The sequence below is a fragment of the Pongo abelii genome, chromosome 4 (genome assembly GCF_028885655.2).
Source record: "Pongo abelii isolate AG06213 chromosome 4, NHGRI_mPonAbe1-v2.0_pri, whole genome shotgun sequence".
Classification (NCBI taxonomy): domain Eukaryota; kingdom Metazoa; phylum Chordata; class Mammalia; order Primates; family Hominidae; genus Pongo; species Pongo abelii.
In genome coordinates this window covers 60,225,955-60,236,022 of record NC_071989.2, presented here as the reverse complement: position 1 = coordinate 60,236,022, position 10,068 = coordinate 60,225,955, and the positions used below count along the sequence as shown (strand labels likewise).

General features: G+C 36.9%; 1 non-coding gene across 1 annotated transcript; it reads left to right on the top strand.

The window, feature by feature from the left end:
• Positions 1-2,639: 2,639 nt before the first annotated feature.
• On the top strand, positions 2,640-2,746 carry LOC112133568 (U6 spliceosomal RNA). The gene has a single exon (XR_002915209.1). It is a non-coding gene; the product is annotated as a U6 spliceosomal RNA (small nuclear RNA).
• The last annotated feature ends 7,322 nt before the right edge of the window (positions 2,747-10,068 follow it).

Genomic DNA, 10,068 nt, shown 5'->3' with positions numbered 1-10,068 from the left:
TTTCCTGTTATTTTCAGAACAATTCTTTTTTGCCACCTGAAGAAACACTATTGATAGCCAAATTTAGATATCACAATGCATTTTTTAATTCTAGCCCTTTCCAGAATTCTTAAGACTCTAGATGTGCCTTCTTAATTTTTCCCCAGGATGTCCTCTTCATGCTCCAAAACATTTCTGAGGAATCTTCCACCTGCACTGAGATTTCTTGAGTACAGAGATTATTTCTTATTCATTGGTGTATTTCTAATGCTTAACCAAGTAGTCGGAATCTAATAGGCCTGAAATTCAGAGATTATTTCTTATTCATTGGTGTATTTCTAATACCTAACCAAGTAGTTAGAATCTAATAGGCCTGAAACAGCTATTTATTGAATACATAAGCACTTATTAGTCAATGTTTATTATTTCCTATATGCAAATAAAGAATTCAGGTAAAATTATAAAATTATCTCCATTCTCAAATAATTTTAAAATAAAACTTTGAGGACTAAGATGGTGCTATGGAAAAGATTGAAACAAAATCCAACTAGACTTTAGAGCATGAAGATATTATGTCCAGTATATTTTTGGGGGAAAGCTTTACAATTTTCTTCTTTGGATTGTTCTTAAAGAAGGTTATGATTTCACATATGAAAATAGGGTGAGGGAAAGCATCCCAGGTAGATACATTGTCAGGAAAAGATCTCCCATTGGAGGTAACAGTGACTTCATACATGATTCCTTAGGCATTGGCCATTGAAATGTTTTGAGTGAGAGTGCTCCGTGACAGCTGTGTGCCATGAAGAACTAGAGGAAAAGGTGTTCCTTAAGGACCAATGGATGAGATAAAGCAGCAGCGTTTAAGCCCAACACTCGTATAGTCAAATCCTAGAGCCTCTGCCCTCATCCTAATTATTACTGGATCTTTAGGATGTATAAAGTCAGAAAGCTTGTTATGAAGGGAAAACACATTTCCTTCCATATTTAGTTTCCATTTTCTTAAGGATAATTGAATTGTAATAACAATGATTCACATAGGATTCCAGAAAAGCTATAAATTGATGATTTAGTACATATCACTTGCTACACAAATGATGTGAGGTGGGGAATGAGGCAAGTCAGTTGAGAGACATGCCCCTTCAAAAGTGCTCTCCTGGATTAAAACGTGCATTTTAGACTTTGACTTCTCTGGATTCTTTGCTGAAATATAAGATTTTCTTTTTTTTTTTTTTAACTTTTATTTTATGTTCGGGGTGTATGTGCAGGTTTGTTATGTAAGTAAATTTTATGTCATGGGAATTCAGTATACAAATTATTTTGTCATCCAGTTACTAAGCATAGTACCTGATAGGTAGTTTTTCTATTTTCCTCCTCCACCCTCCACCCTCAAGTAGGCCCTAGTGCCTGTTGTCACCACCTTTGTGTCCCTTTGTACTCAGTGTTTAGCTTGCACTTATAAGTGAGAACATGTGGTATTTGGTTTTCTGTTCTAGTGTTAGTTTTCTTAGGATTATGGCCTCCAGCTCTATTCATGTTGCTGCAAAGGGCATAATCTTGTTCTTTTTAATGGCTGCATAGTATTCCGTGGTGTATATGTATCACATTTTCTTTATCCAGTTTATCCTGTTGATGGGCACTTGGGTTGATTCCATGTCTTTGCTATTGTGAATAGTACCACAATGAACATATGCATGCATGTTTCTTTATGGCAGAACAATTTCTATTCCTTTGGGTATATATCCAATAATGGGATTGCTGGGCCCAATGGTGTTTCTGTTTTAAGTTCTTTGTACAGAAGCATAAGAAATGCCTATTCTTTCTTTCCTGAAGTACTTAATGCCACACTGATTTCCACAATAGCTGAACTAACTTGCATTCCCACCAGCGGTGTATAAGCAATTCCTTTTCTCCATAACCTCACCAGCAACTGTTGTTTTTTGAATTTTTAATAAAAGCCATTCTGACTAGTGTGAGAAGGTATCTCATTGTGGTTTTAAGTTGCATTTCTCAAATGATTAGATCATGTTGAGCATTTTTTCATATATTGTTGGCCACTTATGTGTTTTCTTTAAAGAAGTGTCTATTCATGTCCTTTGCCCACTTTTTAGTGTTTTGTTTCTTTTGTTTTGTTTTGTTTTGCTTGTTAATGACATATAAGATTTTTTAGTTTTCTTCTAAGCTTGGAACAGAAGATTGAAAGTAAGGGCATGAGAAGCACAGACACAAATTTCCCCATGTTCTGTTCAATTCTGTAATTCCTGCTCTAACAATACTGGTGAGCTGGGAAAAAAAAAAAAAAAAAAAGAAGGAAAACCTTGTTTAGATATTTGCCATTGCCTTCGAATTGGTCTTTTTTAGATTTTTATCCTCTTCCAGGCCTCCTTTTTTTCCTGGAATTATTTTTCTTAAATACAAATTTTAATTCCCTATTCCATTCTTATTGTCTATAAGTCCAAGCTCTTAATTAAACATGGTTTTACAAAGCCCTTTAGAGTTTGGCTTCTTCCTGTCTCTTTAACCTCATCTCATTCAGTGTCCCTTTTTGTCCCAGTCTTCAAGTGGAAGGAAAATATTATTACTATACCATCTTGCCTTCATGCAGGAGTTTTCCCCATTTTAAGTTTGATGAGCTCCTGTTCTTCTGTCCAAAACCAGCCAAAGTGATTGCTTGGGCAGTACATATACTAAAATTAGAACAACAGAGAGACAATTAGCATGGCCTCTGAGCAAGAATGACGTGCAAATTCATGAAGTATTCTATATTTTTGTTCTGTGTGGTTCCACTTTTATGAGGGTACCTAGAGTAGTCAAATTCATATAGATAAATATTAAAACAGTGGCTGGCAGGGGCTGAGGGAGGGAGGAATGGGGAGTTATTGTATAACAGGCACAGACATTCAGATTTGTAAGATAAAAAGAGTTCTGTGGGGGTGGATTAGTAGCAAAACAATGTGAATGTATTTAATGCCACTGAACAGTACATTCAAAAATGGTCAAGATAAATTTCATGGTGTGCGTATTTTACCACAATTTTTAAGAACAGTCTAAGTTCCGTGGTCCCTTTCCTCTGAACCCATCCACGAAGGGAGTTAAGCACTTCCATTATTTAATCAGTAGACTAAAATAGCTGCACCCTAAGTGATGGTTAAGGACTATAACCTTGAACTCACTGTTGCTTAATACTCATCAAATGCTTAGTTGGGCAATATAAATTTGCAAAGGATTGCCTGAGTGATATATATATAGTCCATGTGTTCCTATAGATACAAAAAAAAAAAAAAAATCCTAAGAATAAGCTTCACAAGCAGAAATTTACACATCTGGACCATATGGTCTGTCCTCTTGTAAAACTGCTTTTATTGTATATAATTTGGCATTATGTCATCATTGGTCCATGGTAGAAGCCACTATAAGAAATAGCACTATGAAGTCGATATAATATATGGATGTTGTTGAGGATGGCACGTTGTTCTTTTTTTGATCACCTACAAGGAAAAACTTTCATTTCAGCACTAGGAATAGGTTCATTTTCTTTTTCTTCAGAGATAATACAAATAGTGTAATTGATTATGTTCTCATTTTTCTTACCTTCCAAAAAGCTTAGAGGCCAAACGCTTATTCTGGCATTTTTCCAGACCTTAACTATGTATTCTGTACACCCATATATTGTTGAGGTCAAATTATCTACGCAAAGTTATTTTTTTCCTCTGGATTTACGACTCCGGTATTCATTTTTTTCCTTTTATTTCATGTTGTGAGCCACTTTAAATACATTCTTGAATAAATAAACATAAACTAATAAATTCATTCTTTCCTCTATGCTCTTACTGGATATTGCATATATTTGTATCATTACTTTTGTCACCATTAATTTGTATTTACATATGTGCCATTCACATTGGACAATAAGCACCTTTAAAAAAACTTTTATTTTAGGATCAGGGGTACATCTGCAGGTTTGTAATATAGGTAAACTCCTGTCATGGGGGTTTATTGTACAGATTATTTTATCACCTAGGTATTAGGCCTAGTACCCATTAGTTATGTTTCCTGCTCCTCTTCCTCCTCCCACCGTCCATCCTCCAGTAGCCCTAGTGTCTGCTGTTCCCCTCTATGTGTCCATGGTTCTCATCATTTAGCTCCTACTTTTAAGTGACGACATGCAGTATTTAGTTTTCTGTTCCTGCTCTAGTTTGCTAAGGCTAATGGCCTCCAGCTCCATTCACATTCCTGCAAAGGGTATGATCTGTTTTATGGCTCTTTTGTGACTGCTTGGTATTCCATGGTGTTATATGTACCACTTTTTCTTTATCCAGTCTACCATTGATGGGCATTTAGGTTGATTTAATGTCTTTGCTATTGTGAATAGTGCTGCAATGAACATATACTTGCATGTGTCTTTTTTTTTTTTTTTTTAGCAGAGACGGGGTTTCACCGTGTTAGCCGGGATGGTCTCGATCTCCTGACCCTGTGATCCACCTGCCTCGGCGCCCCAAAGTGCTGGGATTACAGGCGTGAGCCACCGTGCCTGGCCTTGCATGTGTCTTTATGATAGAACAATTTATATTCCTTTGGTACGTACTCAGTAATGGGATTGCTGGGTCGAATTGTAGTTTTGTTTCTCGCTCTTTGAGGAATTGCCACACTGCTTTCCACAGGGGTTGAACTAGTTTACACCCACCAACAATGTGTAAGCTTGCCTTTCTCTTCACAACCTGGCCAGCATGCGTTATTTTTTGACTTTTCAATAATAGCCATCCTGACTGATGTGAGATGATATCTCATTGTGGTTTTGATTTTCTTTTTTCTAATGATCAGTGATATTGAGCTTTTTTTCACATTCTTGTTGGCCACATGCATATCTTTTTTTGAGAAGTGTCTGTTCATGTTCTTTGTAGACTTTTTACTGTTATTTTCTTGAAATTATTGAAGTTCCATATAGATGCCAGATATTAGACTTTTGTTAATGCATAGTTTGCAAAAACTTTGTCTTATTCCGTAGGTTGTCTGTTACTCTGTTGACAGTTTCTTTTGCTGTGCAGAAGCCTAGGTTGTCTTCCAAGGTTTTTTATAGTTTTGCGTTTTACATTTAAGTCTTCAATCCATCTCAAGTTGATTTTTGTGTATGTTGTGATGAAGGGGTCCAGTTTCAATCTTCTGCATATGGCTAGCCAGTTATCCCAGCACTATTTATTGACTAGGGAGTCATTTCCCCGTTGCTTGCTTTTGTCAGCTTTGTTGAAGGTCAGATGGTTGTAAGTGTGCAGCCTTATTCTGGGCCTTCTATTTTTTTCCATTGGTCTATGTGTCTGTTTTTGTACCAGTACCATTATGTTTTGGTTACTATAGCCCATTAGTATAGTTTGAAGTTGCGTACTATGATGCTTCCAACTTTGTTCTTTTTGCTTAGGAATGCCTTGGCTTTTCTGACTCCTTCTCGGTTTCATGTGAATTTTAAACTAGTTTTTTCTAGTTCTGTGAAGAATATCACTGGTAGTTTGATAGGAATAGGGTTGAATCTATAAATTGCTTTGGGTAATATGGCCATGTTAACAATATTGATTCTTCCTATCCATGAGTATGAAATGGTTTTCCATTTGTTTGTGTCATCTCTGATTCATTTGACCAGTGTTTTGTAGTTCTCTTTGTAGAGATCTTTTACCTACCTGTTTAGCTGTATTCCTAGGTATTTTATTCTTTTTGTGGCAATTGTGAATGAGAATGTATTCCTGATTTGTCTCTCACTTTGACTATTGTTAATGTATAGGAATGCTAGTGATTTTTGTATGTTGATTTTGTATCCTGAGATTCTGCTCAAGTTGTTTATTGGCTGAAGGAGTTTTGGACAGACTGTGAAGTTTTCTACATATAGAATTATGTCTTCTGAAAACAGGGATAGTTTGACTTCCTCTCCTCCTACTTCAATGGCCTTTATTTCTTTCTCTTACCTGATTGCTCTGCTCAAGATTTCCAATACTGTGTTGAATAGGTGTGATGAAAGAAAGCATCCTTGTTTCATGCTTGTTTTCAAGGGGAATGCTTCCAGCTTTTGCCCAGTTATATGATGTTGGCTATGGGTTTGTCATAGATGGTTCTTATTACTTTGAGGTATGTTCCTTCAATACTTCGTTTATTGAGAGTTTTTAATATAAAGGGGTGTTGAATTTTATTGAGAGCTTTTTCTGAATCTACTGAAATAATCATATGGTTTTTGTCTTTAGTTCTGTTCATGTGATGAATCACCTTTATTGATTTGCATATGTTGAAGCAACCATGCATCCCAGGGATAAAGCCTACTTGTCTGTGATGGAAAGCTTCTTGACATGCTGCTGGATTTGGTTGGTCAGTGTTTGTTGAGGACTTTTTGTATCAGTGTCCATCAAGAATATTGGTTTGAATTTTCTTTTTTTGTTGTGTCTCTGCCAGGTTTTGGTATCAGGATGATGCTGGCCTATAGAACGAATTAGAAAGGAGTCCATCCTTCTCATTTTTTTTGGAATAGTTTTAGTAGAAATGGTACCAGCTCCTCTTTGTACATCTGGTAGAATTCAGCTGTGAATCTGTCTGGTCCAGGGATTTTTTTGGTTAGTAGGCTATTTATTACTGATTCCATTTTGGAGCTTGTTATTTGTCTATTCAGGGATTCAATTTCTTCCTGGTTTAGTCTTTGCGGGGTGTATATGTCCAGGAATTTATCATTTCTTCTAAATTTTCTGGTTTGTATGCATAGAGGTGTTCACAGTATTCTCTGATGGTTATTTCTATTCCTGTGGGGTCAGTGGTAATATCCTCTTTGTCATTCTAATTGTGTTTATTTGGATCTTTTCTCTTCTTCATTAATCTAGCTAGTGTTCTATCTATTTTATTAATTTTTTAAAAAGACAACTAGTAGACTTGTTGATCTTTTTAATGGTTTTTGTGTGTTTCAGTCTCCTTTAGTTCAGTTCTGGTTTTGGTGATTTCTTGTCTTCTGCTGATTTTTGGAGTTAGTTTGCTCTCGGTTTGCTACTTCTCTTAGTTGTGATGTTAGGTTGTTAAATTGAGATCTTTCTACCTTTTTGATGTGGGTGTTTAGTGCTATAAATTTCCATCTTAACACTGCCTTAGCTGTGTCCCAGAGATTCTGGTATGTTGTTTCTTTGTTCTTATTAGTTTCAAATAACTTTTTGATTGCTGCCTTAATTTCATTATTTACCCAAATGTCATTCAGGAGCAGGTTATTTAATTTCCATGTAACTGTATGGTTTTGAGCAATTTTCTTAGACTTGATTATTAATTTTTTTGTGTCAGGGTCAGGGAGAGTGATTGGTATGATTTTAGTTCTTTTGTATTTGCTAAGGATTATTTTATGTCTCATTGTGTGGTCAATTTTAGAGTATGTGCCATGTGGCAATGAGAAGAAGGTATATTCTGTCGTTTTAGGGTGGAGAGCTCTGTAGATGTCTAGCAGGTCCATTTGATTCAGTGCTGAGTTAAAGTCTTGAATATCTTGGTTAATTTTCTGTCTTGATAAACTGTCAGCGTGGTGTTGAGGTCTCCCACTGTTATTAGGTGGGAGTCTAAGTCTGTCTGAAGGTCTCTAAGAACTTACTTTATGAATCTGGGTGCTCCTCTGTTGGATGCATATATACTTAGAATAGATAGGTCTTCTTGTTGAATAGAACTCTTTATCATTATGTAATTTCCTTCTTTGCCTTTTTTGATCTTTGTCGGTTTAAAGCTTGTTTTGTCTGAAATTAGGGTTGCAACCACTGCTTTTTTGTGTTTTCCATTACCTTGGTAAATTTTTCTCCATCCCTTTATTTTGAGCCTATGGGTGTCATTATCTGTGGATGGGTCTCTTGAAGACAGCATACCATTGGGTCTTGGTTCTTTATCCAGCTTGTCACACTATGCCTTTTAATTGGGGCATTTAGCCCATTTCAGGGTTAGTGCTGATGTGTATGGATTTGATCCTGTTATCATGATGTTAGCCGAATATTTTGCAGACTTTTTGTGTAATTGCTTTACAGTGTCACTGGTCTGTGTACTTAAGTGTTTTTGTAGAGGCTGGTAAAGGTCTTCTTACCCATATTTAGTGCTTCCTTCAGGAACTCTCATAAAGTAGGTCTGGTGGTAATAAATTCCTTCACCACTTGCTTGTCTGAAAATAATCCTATTTATCCTTCACTTATGAAGCTTAGTTTTGTAAGATATGAAATTCTTAGTTAGAATTTATTTTCTTGGCCACATGTGGTGGCTCATGCCTGTAATCTCAACACTTTGGGAGGCCGAGGTGGGCAGTTCACGAGGTCAGGAATTTGAGATCAGCCTTGCCAATATAGTGAAACTGTCTCTATTAAAAATACAAAAAATTAGATGGGTGTAGTGGTGGCGCCTGTAAACCTAGCTACTTAGGAGGCTGAGGCAAGAGAATCACTTGAACCTGGAAGACAGAGGTGGCAGTGAGCTGAGATCATGCCACTACACACCAGCCCAGGCAACAGTGCGAGACTCTGTCTCAAAAAAAAGAATATTTTTCTTTTCTTTAAAAATTTCTTTTCTTTAAGAATTTATTTTCTTTAAGAATATTGGATACCAGCCCCCAGTCCCTCTGGCTTATAGGATTTCTGCTGAGAGATCCACAGTTAGTCTGATGGGCTTCCCTTTGTAGGTGACCTGACCTTTCTTACTAGCTGCCTTTAAAATGTTTTCTTTCATTTTGACCTTGGAGAATATGATGATTATGTGTCTTGGTGATGATCTTCTTGTGGAGTATCTTCCTGGGGTTATCTGCATTTCCTGAATTTGAATATTGGCCTCTCTAGCTAGATTGGAGAAGTTCTCATGGATAATATCCTGTAATATGTTTTCCAAGTTGCTTCTATTCTCCCCATCTCTCTTGAGTGACACTATTGAGTCATAGATTTGGTCTCTTTACACAATCCTTTATTTCTCAGAGGTTTTATTCATTGCTTTTCATTATTTTTTCTCTATTCTCTCCTGTCTCTTATTTCAGAAAGCGAGTCTTCAAGCTCTGAGACTCCTTTCTCAGCTGACCTATTCTCCTATTAATATGACTGATTGCATTATAAAATTCTTACAGTGTGTTTTTCAGCTCCATCTGGTCAGTTTAAAGCTTTTCTATAATGTGTATTTTGTCTGTCAGCTTCTGTTTTATTTTATTGTGATTATTAGCTTCCTTGGATTGAGTTTCAATGTACTCTTCCATCTCCATGATCTTTATTCCTATCCATATTTTGATATCTATTTCTTTCATTGAAGCTATTTCAGCCCAGTTCAGATTCCTTCCTGGAGGCCTAGTGCAGTCATTTGCTGGAAAGAAGGTACACTGGCTTTTTGAGTTGTCAGAGCTCTTGCACTTGTTCCTTTTCATCTTTGTGGGCTGATGTTTCTTCAGTCTTTGAAGTTACTGTCGTTTGGGTAAGTTTTTTTTTCTTTTATCCAACTTGATGAACTTGAGGGTTTGATTGTGATTTAAGTTGAGTTCAGCTGACTGGCTTCATTTCTGGAAGATTTTAGGGAGCCAAGACTCAGCTTACAACTCCTGGACTGTGTACTCTAACTCAGACACCTGCGACTGATTTTCTCATTATGTATCCTAGCATACTGTTCTTCCTAGTAACCAGTCTGTCTGTAACAACACCTCATCTTACCTCTGAAACATTTCTCAAACCTTCTCCTGTAAATCATTCTACCATGAATTATCTCCTGAAGGATCTTAGGTGAAAACTAGGATTATTCCAACAATCTCCAAAAATCCATCCTTTTTTGACTACTGATATTTAAATTGCAAATCTTACTGTCACAGGATCATTGGGGTGTCATTTTTCTGGCCGGAAACCTCTATGGCCAGTGATGCCTTTGCCTGAGGTCTTGTCCTGCCTCCAGGAAGAATGAAGTACACAGACAAGTGGAGGGTGAGCAAGACAAAGAGAAGCTTTATTGAGTGTTAGAACAGCTTAGAGGAGACCAGCAGTGGGGAACTCCTCTTTGTAGGCAGGTTGCCCGGCTGAGTGTTCAACTTTCAGCAGAGAAGAGGCCTGGAGTGGGTGGATCCTCTCTGCAGGTAGGTCATTCTGACAAGCG